The sequence below is a fragment of the Moschus berezovskii genome, chromosome 25 (genome assembly GCF_049115385.1).
Source record: "Moschus berezovskii isolate FMDL1 chromosome 25, NW_MosBer_1.0, whole genome shotgun sequence".
Taxonomy (NCBI): Eukaryota; Metazoa; Chordata; class Mammalia; order Artiodactyla; family Moschidae; genus Moschus; species Moschus berezovskii.
This window is the reverse complement of record NC_142484.1, coordinates 17162948-17185127: the sequence shown is the minus strand read 5'-3', so window position 1 is coordinate 17185127 and position 22180 is coordinate 17162948. Positions and strand designations below refer to the sequence as shown.

Sequence of the window (22180 nt, the reverse complement as noted above, 5' to 3'; positions counted from 1 at the left end):
AGAGATGATCACACTAGTGAAGTAAGTCAAACAGAGAAAGACAAATACCATAGACTTACATGTGAGGTCTAAAATATGACACACGTGAACCTGAGTCAGAAACAGACTCACAGACATAGAGGACAGACTGCTGGTTGCCAAGGCGGGGCTGGGGGACGGGTGGAGTGGAAGGGAGTTAGCAGATATAAGCTTTTCATATAGAATGTGTCCAGTGTCGAGAGGAAGCTCAGAAGGGGCTGGATGGAGACCAGTGAGACAAGAGGAGGCCCAGAGGGAGGGCGTCCCCACGGTCCAGGGAGGAAAGCACAGCAGGGAGGAAAGGAGGGAAGGACGGTGTCCCGTGGCACTTAGGGTATGTGCGTGCATGCTCAGTCATGTCCAACTCTCTGTGACCACATGGACGGTAGCCCACCAGTTTCCTCTGTCCGTGGGATTTTCCAGGCTATAATACTGGAGTGGGTTGCCATTTCAAGTGGAAAACAAAAACAAGGTCATTCTTTTTTGAGTCACCTGAATGCCTCCAAACCTCTTCCCCCAAACAATTGCCTGTTCTTGGTGGTACCCTCCCCACCCCCACCTGACAACTGCAGCATAGAAGACCCCCAGCACGGAACAAGGATGGGTGTTATCTCCGGGGCACCACTAATGGAAGGTCAAGTTCCAAAACTGCAACCAGCCTTTGCCCATGGACTCACAAGTTCACAAACGTAAGAGAAGAAGGATCACAAGGAAGTGGAAAGAAGCCTGAGGCAAGGGGCTGGCTGACAGGAGCATCTCAATAGGGATGGGATGGAGAGTGGAGACAGCCCTCCACACTCTTTCAAACAATTTTGAAACTTCCATCCAGTGCCTAAGCACCTCTCAGCTAAGGGGAGGAAGAAGGAAGGAAAACTAAAGGAAGCCCTGCATTAGCATCAGATAGGCAGCACCTGAGGACAGGGAGGCATGGAGGGAGCACACAGCCCCGGGAGTAATTTTCCTGCCCCACTCCAGGCTGTTTATGGGTAGGAAGTTGGCGGGCTGGACCACAGAGAAGAAAGTCAAAGCCCCGCCTGCTCGCTGCTGATAAGTGATTCTGCAAGACAAGCAGAAGGAGTCCAGACCTAAATCTAAGAAGATCCAGATGCTGGTACAGGGGCCAGTTCCTGAGCTATGACAGTTCCTGGGGTGAAGGGCCCTGACCCCTCAGCTCAGAGCCAGACCCCTAGGCAGAGGAGGGGACCATGTCTGCAACCTGATCCACCCCCTCAATCCTGGCTGCTTCTTCACTATACTCCCAAAGGCATGGCCCACGCTCTGTACAATTTGCAGAATCAGATGTGAGGGGTTAAGTATATGCTTAATAATTGGAATGAGGGGAGTGGGTCTGGCACCTGAATGGGTGTTCTAGATACCTTCATAGAGTCCATCCTCACACACAACCTAGGAAGTCATTACCAGTCTGTTTTCATTTGACCAAGGAGAAAATGGGGCTCAGAAGGACGAAGTAACTTTCCCAAGGTTGCCCAGCTAATTAATGGCCACACTGTGTGTGATTCCTGCTATTTACATGGTACCTCCATGCTTATTCCCTTAGCCAGCCACTGAGCCTAGATCCCTTGATATTCAGGGGAGAAGGACCACTCAGATATTACATGTCATTTTTCTACTCTTTAAGTATTTTGCATCAAGAAAGAAAGGGAGAGAGGATTTAACAAAGCTAGGTACTACTCACCAAGAAGCACAGTCCAGATGTTCCTGGATCCTCCCATCTCCGCGTCTTCTCTTCTCCAGCAAAAGAAAAATAAATTACCCAGTTCCTTCTCCCACGAGTTTCCCAGAACAAAGACAATAGGACAAAACCGGGCAATGATGAAGTGAGAGGCACAGAACTGTGGCAAGTCAACTTGACCCATATCAAAAAGGCGATAATTGAAACAAGATCTCTCCACGTGCCTGAAAAAAAAAACAAGCTGCTCTAGCAGAAAGGCTCTCCTTCATATCTTGTGACCACTTGTCATCCCTCAAGACAGACAGGACAGAAACACCAGGAGGTGAGGAAGAGCAAAGGAATGGAGAGGTGGAGAACGAGGAGCGACAGAGAGAGGGAAAGCCTGGCGGGGGATAAAGATGAAGATCAAAGGACTGGGTACGTTTATCTTTAAGCTCACTTCCAACCTTCCAAGTGTGTGAGACCTAGTGACTTGGGGGATGACCCTGAACGTGGGACTCCAGGGCTTTCATTGGAATAAGCCAAACGATAAAGCAAAGGAAAGCGTCGAGGTTTTCCTTTGATAAATAGGAAACAAAGACATAAAAAGACCAAAGACTAGCAGAGAGAGAGAGAACTTAGCAGCAAATTGGGATGTAAATATATGAGAGTGGATCAGAGATGAGAAAAGAAAGAAAAGTTATTGAAAGACAGGACAATCCTTGGGTGGGGTGGAAGAAGGTAAGCAGGATGAATCTGGTCACCTTAGACATATCTCATACTGTTCAAAGTTCAAAGCAGAGGCCACACATTTCCCCACCCTGAACCCTGTTGTTCCTTCCAGGCCCTAGAATCGATCTGTAAGTCATGATCTGGTGACTTGTTCAGGGTTCTGATATCCCCAGCAGACTGTGAGCTCTGTGAGAACACAAGGGGTAGTGGACACTCAGTAAACACTAGTTGGAAGGATGCATGGATGGATGGGTAAATGAACCCAGCATGACTGGTGCTCTGCAACTGTATCTCAGACACCAACCTTGACCCCCGGGCTCCGAGCTGTCTTTCCCAGGACTGTGCTCCTGTTCAGGCGACTGCTCCTCACCCCTTCCTGATTTCCAGCTCTGCCTCTCCCAGTACTAGGTGTGAGGAGTCTCCTGCAGATCCAGAAGACAGAAAGGGAACTGGCCCAGAGATTCAAGGGGAGGACTGGCAGAAGCTTTGTCTTCTGTGTTCGTTCATCTGCCAGCTTCCAGTCTGTGCCAGGGCTGGGGCGATCAGGAGATGGGGAGAGGAACTTTGCCATGGATATTGAGAGGAATGGAAAATTTGAGCCAAAGCCAGACTTTCTGTTGCAAAGACTGAGAGAAAACACAAGACGGCAAGAACATCCCCTCCAAGCTGACTCCTGGCTCAACACAAGGCAAAGGCAAACAAGCTCACAGTGTGTTTGGAAGGCCATACCCTCAGGTCCTGGACCAACTGGCCTCTGACTTCCAAGTCACGTCCACAGCACATCTTGTGTGGATTTCAATCAAGAACTTCTGCCCTGGGCCTGACACTGTGTGTTCTCAGCGCTAGGGACAAAGCAGAAAATAATACCAGCTAGGACCTCATCCAAATGGTGCATAGGGCCACTGGGGGAAAGCGTGTAAACAAGGAACTAAGCACACAGTTACACACGTGTGCAAAATACTGCGGAAGAAAAGCACGGGATGCTCTGAGCAAGTGTCAGTGGGATCTGACCCAGGAGGGTCAGTGCCCCCCCGGCAGTGACTTCTAGCATCCCCCAGGGATATGGAGGGTGAGTAGGAGTGACCCAGCCCAAGACAGCAGGAAGGGAGGTGGAGTGGGAAGGCCCTGGCTGGAGGCAGCCTGGCCCTCCGAGAGATGAAAAGCCAGAGTAACTCCAGTGCAGCAAATAAGTGCCCAGGGGGCTCCACTGAGGAAGGAAAATAGAAAGGCTGGAGGACTCCCCTGGTGGTCCAGTGCTAAAGAATCTTCATGCCAATACAGGGGATCTGAGGTTCGATCCCTGGTCCAGGAAGATCCCACATGCGGCAGAGCAGCTAAGCCCATGTACCACAGCTACCAAGCCCGCACTTCATGGCCCGGGAGCCGCAGCAAGAGGAGCCGCCACAATGAGAAGCCTGCGAACCACAACTAGAGAAAAGTCCAGGCACAGCAATAAAGACCCAGCGCAGCCAAAAAAATTTAAAAAAAAGAAAGGCTGGGGGCATGATGACACTCCTGCTAGTGTCATCAAGGTGGAGGATGCTGGAACTAATCCAAAGCAGCAGTAGATGTTGCAGTTATGTCAAGCCGAGGCCTGACCCCCCCCCCCCGCCCCGCCCCGGGAGACTGTGGCTCAGAAACCAGGCTAGTGGGCCTAAGTGGCCCGTTGTGCCTTGGTGAGGGGTGGGTGCAGGAGAGAGGGCCAGCTCCATGGAGCCAGAGGCTGGAGGCCCTCCCAGCTAGGGGCTGGGAGCCGCATGTGTGGCATCAGGACCCAGGCCAGGCTTGGGGATAAGCTGTGTGTAAACAAATACTAAGCAATGCAAGGCAGACCAGAGAGACTGCAAGGATTTGCAAAAATCCTTAGGCTGAAAGAAATAGAGGCGTCTTGGAGAAGGACATAGAAGAGGTTAGACTTTAAAAGCAAAAGATGGGCTAATCTTGGGGAGTTCTAAAGAGTGGGGCACATTCCTGGGTGAAGGGGGAGCGCTGAAGGAGGTCTATATCCCCAAAGGGGAGAACCAGATGGAGTGATGGGTCAAACCGCTGGGGCCCCCACCCAGGGCCTTTTGACTTCAGGTCAGAAGATTTCCATGAGGGGCACTGGAGGTTTTGAAAGGTGGGAACCAGTATAAGTGTAGGTGAAAGAGGTTTTGTCAGACAGTGACATAAACAGAGCAGGAGAGGTGAGAGAGGCTAGTTAGATGGCACAGCCGTCTAGGTCCTAACAGGTGGCACGGGGCTGGGGGTCAAGGGCCAAGGGTCTGGGACCACAGCAGGTGGGCAGGAAAGTGCCAAACCCCAGAAGCATTTCCATGGCAACAGGCAGGATCCAAGGACTTCCAGGTGGCTCACTGGTAAAGAACCTGTCTACCAATGCAGGAGATGCAGGAGGTATGGGCTAGATCTCTGGGTCGGGAAGATCCTCTGGAGAAGCAAATGGCAACCCACTCCAGTATTTTCGCATGGGAAATCACACGGACAGAAGAGCCTGGCGGGTCATAGTCCATGGGGTCTCAAAGAGTCAGACACAACTGAGCAACTGAGCAGGCCGCACGCATGCAGGCGGGATCTGGTGTAGGCAGGAACCGTGCTCCTCCCATGCTCTCAGACCTGGGTCTTCATGCTGGGAGGACGGCTGAAACACTGCAGGAAAGCAGGAGGGGCGGTGGGGAACAGATAGGGGTGGGACACTTTAACTAGGGATATTTTAAATTTCATCAAAGACAGTTTCAACCCAAAGTCAAAGGTTGGCAATTTTTTAAGTGGCCGAAAAAATCTTAGGAGGAAACTTAATACATAAACTATGAGTTTGGCCAAGAAGTTCACTCTGTTTTTCCTGTAACATCTTCTGAACAAACCCAGAGGAATTTTTTGGCCAACCCAGTAGATCAAAGGGAGATGTGCTAGACTGAAACTAGGCGGGCCCCCAGACGTTAGCCCCTCCACACACCCCCACATCTCAGATCCCAAGGAGAGAGAGAAGAGTGTTGGTACCCACTGCTGGGGGCAGCTGTATATCAGACTTGGTTGAGATTAGAGTCAGATGAAGATTTGAGGTTCCCAGCACAGAACTGGTGACTAAAGACATTTAGTACATCACTGAGGGAGATGGAGTCCAATGCTGAGCGTGGGACATTGCCATTTAGGGACAGGGAGCAGAGATGACCCTCAGCCAAGCGTCCAGCCTGTGTCACCATTTCAAAGCTAAATCTCATGTCGGAGACTTAGACACGTCTTCTCTCCTGGATGCTCTCTCCCTCCCCCTTCCCCACTCTGAGTCAAGGCTCTGACTCCACCCCTCCCTCTCCTTGTGTGGTCTCCTCTCCCCTTCTCCTCTTTCCCGCTTCCCCCCCCCCTCCACTGCCACCCCGTCCTCTCCCGTCCCCACCCCCGCCCCTTGCCCGGGTCTTTTTGGTCACGGTTTATTTTTAGCTCCTCTGCCATCCTGAGGATGTGAACCGTATTCCTGAGTCATGTTTTTTGCAAGGAAGCAGGGACAGACGTCTCCCTCAACATCTCTGAAGATCGCTTATCAACCTCTAGCCAGATCAGCAGGGGCGAAAGCGTAATTTGCCAGTTCCTCTTCTGGTTGGAGCCCCCAGCTCAGCCTCTTAGGCTGAGAAGCAGCTGCTTCTGCTGGTCCCTGGGATCAACTTGAGCTAAACTCACTAGGTCCACATCGCATCCTCCAAGAGAATCAGTTGCTGTCTGTGGGATTGAAAGATTGAAAGCAGAGAAAAAGCCTGCTTAGAGAAGGACAAGGCGTAATTGACTCTAAAGAGCATTGGATCAGAGTCTGGAGACGTGGGTTTTAGGGTCCTGAATAGCTTGTCAATGTTACTGAACAAGTATTTACAGGATCTCCCCTCTGTGCGAATTGCCAGTGAGGATTCTAGTTTCATCTGGGTGAAGGAGACAATTATACTAGATTCTAAGAAGAGCTGTTATCTATTGATTTCCCTACACAACATGTGGCTTCCCAGGTGGCTCACTAGTAAAAGAATCTGCCTACAATGCAGGAGACCCAGGTTCGAGCCCTGGGTCAGGAAGATCCCCTGGAGAAGGAAATGGCTACCCACTCCAGTATTCTTGCCTGGAGAATCTCATGGACAGAGGAGCCTCGTGGGCTACAGTCCATGGAGTCACAAGAAGTCGGACACAACTGAGCAACTAAGCATGCCCATGCAACATACGAGATCCTCAGAGATGCTCTGACATTATTCATAGAGAGAAACTTTATCTCAAAGAGTTAACAGAACCATAAAGCAACAAATTAGGGTTTAGAATCACCGTGTGTCTGTGCTAAGTCACTTCAGTCCTGTCCGACTCTTTGTGACTCCGTGAACTGTTGCCCGCCGGGCTTCTCTGTCCATTGGATTCTCCAGGCAGGAACATGGGACTGGGTTACCATGCACTCCGCCAGGAGATCTTCCCAGCACAGGGATGGAACCGCATCTCTTATGTCCCCTGCATTGGCAGGTGGGTTCTTTACAACTAGTGCCACCTGGGAAGCCCTGTCGTGCCATCCACATCGGAGGCATTTTCAGGTCTCTGTTTCCACCCTGCCTCCCCGGACCTCTCCCAGCCTCAAGCCTTACCTATGCTGATGCAGAAGAATCACACTGAGTCAAAAATGCATCCACTTGCCGGGGACTCGGGCTGACAGTGTGAAGTTAGGGCGTCAGCAGCTCATGGTGATGAGGGAGTGGGAGACCTTTCTCCCTCTGGACAATAACGGAGCAGATGCCATGTTTGTCTGGCAGTGGGGACGAGCCCCCATGTTAGCGACAACCAGTTAAAGAAGTAAACACACCACATCCCCTACTGGTCAATATCCCCAAATGAGGGAGAAAGAAATTGTGTTTCTGTGACAATGTTTCACCCAGTCCTACAACTTAAACATCTACAATGGTACCACATAGTGTCAAATGTGACAGGATTGTTGTTCTATTGCTAAGTCCTCTATGCGACCCCAAGGACTGCAGCCCGCTAGGCTCCTCTGTCCTTCCCCATCTCCCGGAGTTTGCTCAAACTCATGGTGATGCTATCTAACACCTCATCCTCTGCTTACCCCTCTCCTCCTGCCTTCAATCTTTCCCAGTATCAGGGTCTTTTCCAATGAGTTGGCTGTTTGCATCAGGTGGCCAAAATACTGAAGTTTCTGCTTCAGCATCAGTCTTTCCAATGACTATTCAGAGTTGATTTCTTTTAGGATTGACTGGGCCATCTGTTATAATATTACCGCATTATAATACTGAGAGGAGACTCAGCCTCTCCTTGGCCATTCCACTTCTTTCTGGGTTGTTTCTTTCTGTTTCTCCTTTTTCTTCAGCACCACTCCCTTCCCTTCATCCAACATTTTTATACCTTTGCCTGCAGCTTGAGAATCTCTGTTTGGCTTTCAGATGCTTTGGGATTTCCCAACAGAAGATATAAAATGATGTGTAAACACAGGCAGGGTGAAAGAGAATTTTAAGTCCTGAATCTGTTCTTCTGTGACTAGTTTCTTCCAGATGGACACGGACGGTCCCAGGAGTTTTGCTCTAAGAGGGGCTGATTTACTGACCTCAGTGCGAGTCCTAGGACCCGGAGGATCCCTGTAGGATATTAGTCACTCTATAAAACCTCCAGGCCACTTTCCCAGGCTGTGGGGGCCTATAGAAAATTTCCCATAGGGTTCCAGAGCCTGAGAACATATGCATCTCACAGCTTGGCCATGGGTTCGTGTTGCATCGGATGTGATCTGTCTTTTAAAACATGACTTCGAAAACGTCCCCAGACAAAACTGTAAAGTTTCTCAACTTCTCTCCCACCCAGTCACCCTCCTCTGGGCCACAAAGCACAGCAGAGCCCGGAGGAGTCTGGAGTCTTTGATGCATGCTTGTTTCCAAGATGGCACATGGGGAGCCTGGGGATGGCGGTGGAGCAGATGAGGGGCAGAGAGAGCTGGGGGAAGCAAGTCTGCTCCCCCAGCAGGGAGCAGTCCTCAGAGATTATCCATCATGAATCCTTCCCACAACATCCCTTTCTTGGATTTATTTCTTGGATCTTGGTTTCAAATCCCCCTTTCTCTCCCCAGAAGCCAGCTTCACCTGTGAAGCCCTTTCCAGGTTATGACATTTTTGTTGTTTCTTAGTTGCTCAGTCATGTTCAGCTCTTTGCCACCCTGCAGACTGTAGCCTGCAGAGTCTGCTGCCCATGGGATTCTCCAGGCAAGAATACCAGAGTGGGTTGCCATTCCTTCTCCAAGGGATTTTCCTAACCCAGGGATCGAACTCACATCTCCTACTTTGGCAGGCGGATTCTTTACTGCTGAGCCACCTGGGAAGCCCTCTGCAGCTGATCATCAAATGCAAGGGAAGTGGCAGCCACGTCTCAGCGACAACCAGCGAGATAACACATTTATTCGCTATTTGTTCCCTCTCTCAGACCTCTAGGCCGCTCATTTCCACAGAAAGGAATTCTGATTCAGAAGAGGCGAAGAGATCAGAGTGGATGGAGGTTGGAAGATGAGGAAGACAGAGGGCATGTGTGCTTGCAGCGGACCAGTGGGGAGAAGGCTTATGCCGGTTAGACGTGTGGGCTGCACCCTGTCACCTGACCTGGGGGAGATGATCCAGGCTCAGCCTGCGTGTCTAACGCAAGATGCTCTCGTCCTGACGTGAACACAGGCTGCAGGCGTGACCCCCTGGTCTTGTTCTTTTCTTCCTGCCCTGATCAGCAGCAGTCTGAGTCATCGTGTCTGTATCTTGATCTACCCCCAAAATAGCAGCTTAGGACAAAGTGAAAAGCATTCCTCCTAAAAAGCACGACTGGTATTTTTAGAGTATTTTTACTCCTGATGGTGAAATACATGGATGTATCACTTTGGTTCTAAGGCTGCTGTTTGGAACAAATAACACACAAGCACCCCTAGGTTCTAGGATCTGAGACCTTATCCTCCAACTGTGGGCAAAGAGAGAAGTCTTTAAACCCCTGGGAGGGGCTCAGCCTTCCTGCCACTGTCTCTTCCTCCAGGTCTCAACCAAAAAGCCTGAGTCTGACTCGGAAGCCGAGTGAGGACAGGAAGAAACACTCAGGCGTCTGGAAGAGGCAAAAACACACCAAACTTGCGAAGTTTTACACCAATTTTCTGAGCACTAATGAGATCTAAGCTTCTGGGTTTGGGGCTGACACCAGCCTAGGGTGACTTCCTGTTTTTGAAGAACCAAGGTGGGTAGAAACTCAGAGCCGTGATCTGGGCATCAGGCTACTTTGACACCGCTCTTAACCACCAACGTCAGCATCACTGGAGCTGATACTCTTGGTGAGATGCTGTTAGCCCCAGACAAGAGGTTTCTAAAGCCAGGTGGCCATGGGCTTTCTTCGAGACGGGAGGAGGCCAAGACAGGGTCAGGCCTTGGGTCTCGCTTGAGCTCCCGGCTGATGGCTGGGGAACAAAGAAAACAGTGCTGAAAGAGAGTGACAAGTCAGAGACACGTACTCACGCTGGGAGCTGCTGTCTCACTAATCGCAGGAAAAGATCTAAGGGAGGATGGGGACACCTGAGCAGGGGCCTTGAGACTAAAGGGCACCATCCGGTCAGCAGGAAAACACACCTACTGGATTTCCTGGGCAAGAGCCACTTTCAATTTGCTGTCTGAATGGTCCAGATACAGAACCAACTGGCAGACCACAGGTCCTACTGCCACAGCAGAGGGGAGCTCCATGCCCACGGGCTGCACTGGTGGTCAGCTCGGACCTGGCTGTGGGTCAGGGATGCCCCACTCTGTGAGGCTTCCCAACAGCTCCTTGGAGAACGGTGTGAGCTCCACAGGCGCTCCCTGCTCTCCACACTCCTCATGTACAACAGCCACTGTCACCACCCAATGTGATGCCGAGTGGGTCTTCCCCCCACCTCACCCCCAAAGATAGTAAGGCACTCACTCAATAGCGGTTAAAGGAGTAAGTCCGTGTGTGTGCATGATAAGTCACTTCAGCTGTGTCTGACTCTTTGTGACCCTATGGACCATACCTCCCAGGCTCCTCTGTCCATGGGATTCTCCAGGCAAGAATACTGGAGTGGGTAGTCAGTCATTCCCTTCTCCAAGGAATCTTTCTGACCCAGGGATCGAACCTGCATCTCTTATGTCTCCTGCAGTGGGAGGCAGCTTCTTTACCACTAGCACTACCTTATCCCTCCCCAGCCTAAGCTTAAGAATGGGGCCTGCAGCTTACAATTGTGTCCCTCCCAGTGTCTTGTACATAGTAGGTGCTCTAATGTGCAGACAGGGGTTGATTCTAGTGGATTCTAGCCCTGGAAGAAGGGAGAAGAATAAAGAGGAGCCAAGCAGGCAGGAATCATGCTGAGTCCTTCCAAGAATGCACCCACCTTCGTACCCCTCACTCAGCAGTCCTCAACCAGAGTCCAGTCTGACCCCAGCTCAGAGCAACTGAAGGCTGTGTGTTCCCCTCCCCCGCCAACTCCCAACCCCCTTCCCCCAACACTCCATTTACATAAGTGTTTCCACACTTCACTCAGCATTACCTGGTCTCCACAGAGTACCTGAACATCAGTTCAGTTCAGTCAGTCGCTCAATCGTGTCTGACTCTTTGCTACTTCATGGACTGCAGCACCCCAGGCTTCCCTGTCCATCACCAGCTCCCAGAGCCTGCTAAAACTCATGTCCATCGAGTCGGTGATGCCATCCAATCATCTCATCCTCCGTCGTCCCCTTCTCCTCCTTCCTTCAGTCTTTCCCAGCATCAGGGTCTTTTCAAATGAGTCAACTCTTCGCATCAGGTGGCCAAAGTATTGGAGTTTCAGCCTCAGCATCAGTCCTTCCAATGAACACCCAAGACTGGTCTGCTTTAGGATGGACTGGTTGGATCTCCTTGCAGTCCAAGGGACTCTCAAGAGCCTTCTCCAACACCACAGTTCAAAAGCATCAATTCTTCGGCACTCAGCTTTCTTTATGGTCCAACTCTCCCATCCATACATGACTATTGGAAAAACCATAGCTTTGACTAGACTGATCTTTGTTGGCAAAGTAATGTCTCTGCTTTTTAATATGCTGTCTAGATTGGTCATAGCTTTTCCTCCAAGGAACAAGCATCTTTCAATTTCAAGGCTGCAGTCACCATCTGCTGTGATTTTGGAGCCCCAAAAATAAAGTCTGTCACTGTTTCCATTGTTCCCCCATCTATTTGCAATGAAAGGATGGCACCAGATGCCATGATCTTAAGTTTTCTGAACGTTGAGTTTTAAGCCAACTTTTTCACTCTCCTCTTTCACTTTCATCAAGAGCCTTTTTAGTTCCTCTTTACTTTCTGCTGTAAGGGTGGAGTCATCTGCGTATCTGAGGTTATTGATATTTCTTGTGGCATTCTTGATTCCAGCTCATGCTTCATCCAGCCCAGGATTACACGTGATATACTCTGCATATAAGTTAAATAAACAGGGTGACAGTATACAGCCTTGACGTACTCCTTTCCCGATTTGGAAACAGTCTGTTGTTTCATGTCCAGTTCTAACTGGACATCAACCATCACAATCCATGAACCCACTCCTGCCTGATCAACATCTAAAGACACAAAAGCCTGGTTTCTACCAGCAATCCAGACTCAGCGCACTCCTTTCCCCAGGAATGAGCTTCTCTGAGCAGAAACCATGATGCATTTGGGCTGGGACGGGAACTGAGAGTGGGAAGGGGGTAACAGGCCTCTGGATCTCACTCTCTTCTGATACTGAACAATGGCGATCATTCTCTGATGAACCTGCTTTGCACTTAGCAACTGTCCTGAGCACTGCCTGCTGACACTTCTATCTCATTCTCAGGATTGGAAGGCCAAGGGCTCACACGAGACCCAACCTGGGGCCCAGGTACTCTCAGCCCTGGAGTCCCGTGCCAGGGCCTAGGGGAACCACAGAAACACTCAGACTTTGGGCTCAGACAGACCTCAGTCTGAACTCCACGTTTGCTAACAGTGTGACCTTGAAAAGGAATTAAACTCACTAAGCCTCAGTCGATCTTGTGTGAAAACAAGAAAATAAGATCTAACTCCCTGGGTGGGTGTGATATTTCAGTGAGTTAGCAAACAGAAGGTGCCTGGTTGGAGTCAAGGCACGGAAGATATTTGATAATGCAAAAGTCAGCATGGCCATCTTTCTTTTTTTTTTTGGTAGAATGCCAGGTACTATAGAGGTCCCAGTAGAGATTTCAAAGATAATTTTATAAACTAACAAGAGAGGGAAGACATGAAGAGGAAGACAAAGAGGGAGAAAGAGAAAAAGAAAACAGCACTAACCAGTGTATCTGAGTTGAAATGATAAGAACAATAGTCAGCCAGCAGCTTTGTGCAAGGTGAAAATTGGTAGCAACGAGCAAGGCTGCAAGGCTGTCACACAGTGAAAACTAAAGTGTGTCTTTATAGACGAGGAAGAATCCAACAGGAAAAAGAAAAGGTATTTCAGGCAGAAGGGATCACACATGCCAAACGCCAAGGCGGGATCCCTGGTCTCAGGTGGCCTGTTTCATGGTCTATGGAAGGAAAGCCACAAGAAATAGAAGAGAGTCGTCATGGCCGTACTGTGATGGGCCCACCTTGCCTGAGCAATGGGACTTTAATTCAAGTCAGATTCCCGGTGGGGGAATGGGGGAGATGGTGGCAATTCACTCCAGTATTCTTGTCTGAAAATGCCTTGGACAAAGGGAGCCTGATGGGCTATAACCCGTGGGTTGCAGAGTTGGAAAGACAGCGATTAAACAATATCAGCGGGGCAATGGGGGAAACAGGACCAGATTTGCTTCAGGAAGGCAACTCAGCTCGGTCAGGGGGGATGTGTAGGGGAGGAAGGGGTCCCAGGGGAAGGGAAGTAGGGGCAGAGGGAGTTAGCAGCCTTTCCTAAAAGGAAACCACACAGGCTGATGGCCCCATACAGTCAATGAGTATAATCCACAAAGCCAAAGGTGAGCACCAGACTGGATAAAAATCTCCAGTATGACTTGGGTTTCTTGGTGTGGCTGGTTTCTCCTGCCCTCCTATCTCTGCTTCCCAGCTGCTTTCTAATCCCAGAGATAAACGTGAGTAATCCAAAGGAAAAGGCCCCCAAAACCAAAGGGAATATTTATTTTAAGTAGATTGACGTCTGTAGGAAGGGAAAAAAAATAAAAACCTACCAAGGCCTGAATGGGGAACCATGACATTCACACAGCCAGGCCATTGTGTAAAGAGAAAAATTCCTCAAGATTGTGTTTGTCCAAGAAATCAGACAGTTTACGGTCCCTGAGTCAAAACACTCAAAGATTGGAAGCCAGGGTTTCCTGGGCTGAACCCAGTTACTAAATAAAATGAAAAGGAAGGAGCAATTAGATGCCGCAGATTGTTGGGAAGTGGGTGGGGTCGGTTCCAAGGCTTGAATTCAGCAGATGTGACAGAGAAATGCAGGGAGGAGGCCCTTGGGTTTGCCAAGCCCCCCTCCCTACCCAAACTAGTGCTGCTGTGCCCCACAGCGAGGCTTTCTGGGGGCTGGAGGTGCCCGGGGCCGCGTGGAGGCTCTGAGCCTGGCCAGGTCTTACGAGGCAGCCAAGCTTATTGCAGAAATCAAAAGACACTGGCTCTCTTCTCGCTCATTTGAGGAGCTGTCTTTGCTGGTGTCCTGCAAAGAATGACCCCCATGGGAAGTCTGCCTGTCTTCCTCCAACCTTCCAGAAATGTTGGGAGAGTGGGGATCAGGGACTCTATCATCTGTGAGGAAAGGGATTCATGGCAAAAGTCACCAGGTGGGAAGAGTGGGAAAGAAAGCGGGACAGAGAGAAAGCAGGACCATGGGGAGGCTGCCCGGTAACATCGGGGGCTCCTGCCCTCCTTCCGCCTCCCCCAGACCTGCACCCCATGAGCTCAGACGCCACACTGCATGCATGGCAGCAGGGCGCCTTTCAGGACCACCCTGGCCGAACACTAAGGGAGGAAAGGGGCTGGGTGAGAATAGGACATGTCTGTGCTCCTGACCACCGACTATGAGCTGCTAGTAGGAAGTTAGAGTCCAGCTGCCTCCTGCCTGGGAGGAAAAGACACCAGCCACGTGGAACCTGGCTATGTGTGTTTGGGGTTGCCCAGTGACCTGGCTGTTGCTCAGATGATTCCCAGAGGATCACACCTCAGTGGTCTCCAGAGGGTGCTCTTTCTGGGCTGGGGTTACTGATGGAGCAGTGAGGTATAGACATTGGAAGATTCTCCAGGACTGAAGTCCAAAAGATGGACTCGGAGAGCTCCTCCAAGGGTTTTCTTGAGCTGAATTAAGGACAAGGTTTAGCCCAGTGCTTCAAGTAATGGCAAATTCAGAGGGGGTGTGAAATTTCTTCCCAAAGGTAAAGAGCAGAAACATTTCATAAACAAATGATAGAGGAAAAAAAAAAAAAACCCACCAAAGCCTGTAAAAGATTAACTGTGTCTCTGATTTCTTTTTTTACTCTAAAGTCGTTTTGAAGGAAAGCTCCATTTTTACAACTGACCCTTCCAGGAACAGAAGTAGGTGGTTTCTAGAGTCAAATCTGATTTTCTGTGTCCCTGAGTAGTGTTTCATAGTCACCCATACCTCACGGCAGAAAATAGAATGTACTGTCAGACCTCACCGATGCCTTCAAAGGGCTTAGGAGACGTACCACTAATATTCAGGTCTGTCTACCTTTCTCTGCTGACTTGGGTAGGTGCGGAGGGCGAGGTTATTTTGAAACAGTGTAGATGGCCTGGACTGAAGCACAGTTCAAGTCACCGAGGTGGGCTGTGGACCCATCCTCAGGACCAGGCTCTACTGAAGGCTCTTCTGTGCCTTGGTCCCTGCTCCTCCTCATTCCACTTCCCGCTCCTAATTTTTGTCAGCAAAGGAGCAGTAAGCTAGAATCACACAAAGATGTTAGGGACGAAGTCATTCATCCCTTATGGAGGCATTTGCATTTTATACAGTGGAAGTCATGCCAGGGCTGCATGAGATGGACATAAACATGAAACCAGGAAGGCTGAGGCCAGAATCAGGGCCTGGGGGTGACCTGTAGAGGCCTCTGTGTGCACCCTAGACTCCGCCAGATGGGCACCGATGGCTCTGTCCAAAGGCAGAACCTTTGGAAAAAGGTGAACTTTGGACAAAGGTGAACTTTGGACAGTGAGGGGAGGCATGAGTTGGGGGATGGGGCGGGGGGAGACAGAGGGAAGAAATTTTAACAGCAGGACCCTGGAAAGCCCTGCAAGAAGAGAGGAGAGAGAGCCAGTGAAGCTGAGTGATCCATCTTCAGCTAAGATCTGGCCATTAAAGACTCCTGGACTTACATCAGAGGACCTAGAACCTCCCAAAACCCTCGTAGCTGAGTGGCATTCTGGCGACCTTATCCCTCTGTACCATTTTACGGGGTATAGAGATTATTTACAGAGTACAGAGATGGTCACAGAGATTGTTGGCAGAGACAAAATGGACTAACGTAGAGGTCCCCAACCTTTTTGGCACCAGAGACTGGTTTTGTGGAAAACAGTTTTTCCCTGGATGGTGGCCGGGGGAGTGGTAGGGAGCGGTGATGGTTTGGGGATGATTCAAGAGCACCACATTCACTGTGCACTTTATTTCTAACCTAATGCTGCTGCTGATCTGACAGGAGGTATCGGTCTGGGGCCTGGAGGTTGGGGACCCCTGGTCTAATGCATTTGAAGGTGCCTCCATTCAGAGCTGGGCAGAAAATGCTTGTCAATCACGTCCAGGAGCAGTGGGATTGGAACTGTTTTTTCTGGAGCCGGGAGCTCTTCCATACTTAGCCTATGCCTGGGAGGAGAGAGAAATAGCGACCATACGAGCACGCACCATTTATGGGATAAAAGGGTAATCACGGGGACTGTGACAAGTCTCCAGGAGGCTGCTGGTGGGGGCCGGCATCAGGGGTCAGTCCAGGGAGCGGGAGGGTAGGGGTGTTAATGCCCCAGGTGAGCACAGTGGGTTCTTGGAGCATCTGGACACTTGGCCTTTCTTGTTGAAAGTTTCCAGGGAAGCCACCCGGTTCAGCACTTCAAGTTTGGCAAATAAGCAAAGGGTAAATTGCTCTCAATTATTTCGCAGGACTCCCATTCTCTCTGACGGGTTAGATTCCTGTTAGCATTAACCAGAGACAAACATTTGTCTTTTCTCTCAGTGGTCAGCCAGGCTAAGACTCCGTCCTCCACAAGGTTAAAGCTGCAGAGTCTGACACTGTTTCCAGAGGGGTATGTGTGTCTGTGTGTCTGTGTATGTGTTTTCAGGTAGCTTTATCCTTTTTAAAGTACTTGGAGCAAAGAAAACAACACACGTTGTAATAACCTTCACTTCTGAAAAGTCCCCTTCTTCCTGCAAGGGGGCAGTTTTGTTTTTGTAAGAGCTGCTTGTCATAAAGACAAAAGTCTTAGCAGTTGGGATTTCAGCCTGAGTTTCCTTTTCCTTTCCTCCTGTGTAATTTCTGAGGTCCCTGGGCCTAAACTGGGTGAATGCAGCTCAATGGTGCCCTCTGAAGGCCAATAAGAAGGAGTGCAGCAAGAGGGAGGAACCTGCAGGAACCAGCCTGGAAAGAAGAGGGTCTCTGCAGGAAGGTAGAATCAGCAAAAGCGCTCCTTTCCAAGTCACTTCTTTCCTCCTCAGTTCTGTGGTCACCCAGCTGGCTATGCAGGTCAGAAAGAGGCTGGGCTTTGCATAAAACAGGCTTGGATGAGATTCCAGCAAAGATCAGTTGCTCAACCTGTCCACTTTCCTTTCTGCTTAACATGGATGCAAATAACATTTTTGGGTGGCTTACTGTGCAGTAGGCTGTAAGTGTTTGGCATGTGTTAGCCCATTTCATACTCCCCCAAACCCTGTGATTTCTGTGCTATTATTATCCACTTCACACCAATGAGAAAACTGAGGCCCAGAGTGATTTAGAAATCTTCACAGCTGGTAACTAGAAGAACCAGGTTGGAAGCTGGGTAGTGTGGTTGGGAGCCTAGAGTCATCCTGCTGCCCTGCAAACTTCCAGGCAGGGCCCCTGGAACACTGGGAAGAGAAATGAGAACTGCTTCACTCTGAGCCTGGCACAGGGTAAATGCTCAATAAATAGGAGATAGGTTTAATAATTATTAGGTTATATATACTAGGTTCCTATTATTAGATTCCCAGTTTTAGTCAACTCAATTTCTTCATCTGGAGAATTCTTATAGAATCTACAAGACAAAACTATGTCACCTCTCAGGACATCTCCTGATCAATGAAAAGAAGTGATGTGTGGTCCTTAAGAATACCTCGGGTTCATCCCTAGGGAATTCATGTCGATGTAAGGCAAAAACCACCACAATATTGTAAAGAAATTATCTTCCAATTAAAATAAATAAATAAATTTTAAAAATAAAGGTTATACAAAATTTTCCAAATTTCAAAAAAAAAAAAAAAAAGAAGAAGAGATAGATGGCATTAAGGAGATGGTTACTCACCTAAGAGGGTTCATATCTGGGTTCTTACAAGCCAAAGTCTTAGAAGAACAGAGACCAGCAGCATCCTGAAACCCAAATAGGCACATCAGAGGTGACTGTTCTTCCAGATGTATAAAAGGACAATTTTCGTCTTTCCTATTACAGTTACCCCAATATTTCACCTTGTAAACATCTGTCAATATAACTGGCAGAGGTTATTATAAGGTCTCATAGTTTCATTAACCCATCAAGATAGTTAATAAATCCTGACTTCTTAAAAAAAAAGAATGCCACAGTGACAACTAAGCCATTTCTGTTGACTCTAGAGAATGACACAATGCATCACGTCTACAGATATGAAAGCCAAGACCTGTGGGTTCTCCCCTCAGCTCTGCCCTTGCTCAGGGTTCTTGGACCCTTTGTAACAGGAAGGCTGGTTAGGAGTCCTCACGAAGTGATGAGGACGCAGGCTTGGAGAGAGGGTGGTGCAGGGGCTCACTGGTGTCCTGACCCCCTGGGCACCGTGGGTCCACCGTGTAAGACAGAATCAAGGCTCTCTGCCACCCTCACCTCAACAGGACATGGGGTCAGGGGAAGAATGCGGGCTACGGTATCGTTAGCTGAACCAAGCTCCTCTTCCCACTCTTAAGCGGGAGACAGAACCCAAAACGAGTTAATACTCAGCAATAACAGTTTCCAGTCACTCAGGGAACTGGTAAAAAAGGGTAAATAAGAAGATGCTTGGGCTTCCCTGAGGGCTCTGCAGTAAACAATCCACCTGCCAAAGCAGGAAACACGAGTTCGATCCCTGGGTTGGAAAGACTCCCTGGAGAAGGAAATGGCAACCCACACCAATATTCTTGCCTGGGAAATCCCTTGCACAGAAGCGCCTGGCAGGCTACAGTCCATGGTGTCACAAAATGTCAGACATGACTGAGCAACTCTCTTTTTCCAGCTCCTGCATGACTGGCTTATTTTACTTAGCACACTGTCCTCCAGGTTCATTCATGGTGTCAAATGGCATTTTTTCAGGTTGAATAGTATCCTATTGTATACACAGACGTACCACATTTTCCTTATCCACTTAGCTGTCAATGGGCCTTTAAAGTGAAAGTGAAACTCACTCAGTCATGTCTGACTGTTTGCAACCCCATGAACCCCTATAAGTCCATGGAATTCTCCAGGCCAGAATACCGATGTGGGCCAGAATACTAGCCATTCCCTTCTTCAGGGGATCTTCCCAACCCAGGGATTGAACCCAAGTCTCCCACATTTCAGGTGAATTCTTTTCCTGCTGAGCCACCAGGGAGGCCCAATGGACCTTTAGGTTGTTTGTGTATCTTGAATACTGTGACAGGTGCTGCAATGAACGTGGGACTGCAGATCCTGATTTCAATTCTTTTGAATTGAATTCTTCAAGATCCTGATTTCAATTCTTTTGAACAAATGCCCAGAAGTGGTAGTATTAGGTCGTATGTTAGTTCTATTTTTAATTTCTGAGGTACTTCCATACCGTTTTCCATAGCAGCTGTACCATTTTGCATTCCCACAACAGTACACAAGGCTGCCAACTTCTCCACACCCTCGCCAGCACTTTTTGTCTTTTTGTGTTTTTGATAACAGCCATCCTGACAAATGTGAGATGCTATCTTACTGCGGGAAAATAGAATATGAGAATGATGTGTCAAATTAAACTAGAAAATGAACAGGTAAACGGTGTTTGGTCAATTGGCATACCACATCCAGATAAAATTACGCTATGATTCAAAAAAACATAATTAACACTTACTATAAATTCTTAGTATGCTGACTGTTGATATTAACTCGTGACAATAGGAGAAAAATTCAGTTCAGGAAGAAATTCCCAATGATACATGTTATATACACATACAAATGTTGTTATAAAGAGAAACTTCTTAATAGATGTAAGCTATTATATATAGGATGGATAAACAGCAAGGACCTACTGCATAGCACAGGGAACTATATTCAGTATCCTATGATAAACCATTTATGGAAAAGAATATTTTAGAAAAGAATGTGCATATATATATGTATATATAATTGAATCACTTTGCTGTGCTGCAGAAATTAATATTGCAGATCAAGTATTTCTTCAATTAAAATAAATCATGTAGCCTAATTTATATTTTACCTTACCCCATGTACTACAGTACATGATAATTGCCATCATAAAATAAATTAAAATAATTTAAATAATTAATGTATTTAATAAAATAAACATTAAAAATAAAATATTTAAATTAAAATAATTAAAATGTAAAAAAAATTAAAGAGAGAGAAACTCCTTCCCTGTGTACTTTATTTTCACAAAAAAGACTTTTGAGTTTAGGGCTAGGAGGGAGATGAGAAGCTGTCTTCCATGGGGAAGGGTCTTGCAAGCACGCCTTCCATCTGGAGGCCAAATTTAGGAGCCTTTCTTTGGAGACAGGAGAGGCAGAATTCCTCTCTGTACAACAGTGAAGCCAGGATTGTCCAGGAATGTTGCTCCTCACTAGACAAGGCTCCTCTCCGCAGCTTCCCAGGCTCTAGCTCAGGGAACCTGTGTTCTGCGCCTGGAGAGACCCCTTCTGCTCAAACGCCGGTGGTGCAATGCAGGAGAGGCTGAGATCTCACAGAAGATGCTGAGAAACAGGCAAGGCCCAAACTAGTGGCCCCGCAGCCCCTCTGGTCCCTGATGCGTCAGGCACCGCAATGGCCTTGCTGTGTCCACCGTAGTCCACGCATCATCCAGCAAGCTCAGCCAGGCTCCCACTCTGGGCGCTCCTACTCCCACAGGTGAGCAGACGATAGGACCCTTTCCCTGAGATGCTCAGAGCCTGTGGCAGGCAAGAGTTGGCATGCATGACAATGCCGTGGTGGAGGGTCCTGGCCAGGGGGCATAGCAGGGCAGTGACCACCCTGTTGGAGGCACACACAGAACCTTATCAAAAGAGGAACCACTTGAGCTACTGGGAAGGACCATCAGCCAAATACAACAGGGGAAAGAGTGGTTGGTCAAAGGAGAGTGTGCAGAGTCTTGGGGACCTGGGGAGAGGGACTCGGCACGGGGGAGGAGGGAACACATGGTGGAAAAGGTAGAAGAGGGGTGTGGTGGGAACTCACACCGAGGGTTAACAATTTGTCCTAGCTTCTTTGGTTTTTTAAAATATGCTGGAGATTTATAAGAGAAACCTGAGCCTCTGCTTGGAGGCCTGCCTGGCCTGGGGTTGGAATGATGTAGGGACAAAGTAACAGGGCAGTGACCTCCCAAGGAGCCAGGGACATCTTCTCTTAGCCTGAGTTTCTGTTTAAAAGTCATTTATCACCTCTCTCCTGGGCACAACATTCTGTTCTTATGACGAGGGATCTAACTAAGGAGCCCCAGTCAACTCCTGATCTAAAGCACATAATCACCAAAGAAAAGCCCCTCCCACCATGGGACGCTGGGACAACCAGAATCCAACTAGGAAAGGACTTGCCACAAAACAGAGGCAAAGGGACAAAAAAACCCACAAAACCCCAAAAATGTTAAGAAAGAAAAGCATTACTAAATTCACCTCTAAAACATGCACTGTTTTTAAGAAAGATTAATCACATCCACACAGCAACACCGGGTGACCTTTGTAAGAGAAGAGGTGACAGCTGAGCCAGAAAAGAAATGACTCGTGTCCACAAAAGCCCATACCTTTAGCATCTCTATGGTTTTTTCTTTTTTAATGCCCATGAGGAGTGGTCCCTATGAAACCCAAATGGAATAGCTGATCAGGAATAAGAAGCTTCGATCCCAGCTCAAGCAGACCCTGGCCTCAGGTGGCTCGTTCAGCAGATGCTCGGAGGGGCTGCCTGTTCTTGATGCCCTGGGCTCTGGGCACTCCCTTCTGTCTCACCATCCTGGGAAGGGAGAAGAGGGCAAAGTCCATTTGGCAAAAAGGACCAAATGGAGACTGCCACAGCACCATTCATTTACAAAGAGCACCGTTCACCGAAAACTCATGGAGTGCTACCCCTCGCCAAGCCCAGGGGGTTCCCCAAAGCCTGGCGCCTGGCTGGCTTTCACAAGCTCCTGTTACCAAGCAGGGGCTCCCAGGCAGGTAATGTGATCCTGCCCAGGTCCCCAGCCCATGGCTTTCTCATAACCCTGGCTGCCCCAGGGCACTCAGACTCAAAAGACAGCTCTCTTTCTGAGAAGGAGCAGGAAATAGGGGCCCCTGAGATCCTGGGGGAGTCCCTCCTCAAAGGCTCTTGCCAGACCAGAGGTGTTCACTTGTTAGGAAGGCCGCCCACTCAAGTCCCAGAGTCCAGGGAGTCACAGAGAGC

At 48.9% G+C, this 22180-nt stretch overlaps 1 long non-coding RNA gene across 1 annotated transcript; it reads right to left on the bottom strand.

Annotated features, from left to right (window-relative positions):
* Positions 1-1728: 1728 nt before the first annotated feature.
* Positions 1729-11658, bottom strand: LOC148773868 (uncharacterized). Its single transcript, XR_016036419.1, has 4 exons — positions 10953-11658; positions 3152-3264; positions 2727-2844; positions 1729-1935 (listed from the first exon to the last, which is right to left on the bottom strand). It is a non-coding gene; the product is annotated as an uncharacterized LOC148773868 (long non-coding RNA).
* Positions 11659-22180: the final 10522 nt, after the last annotated feature.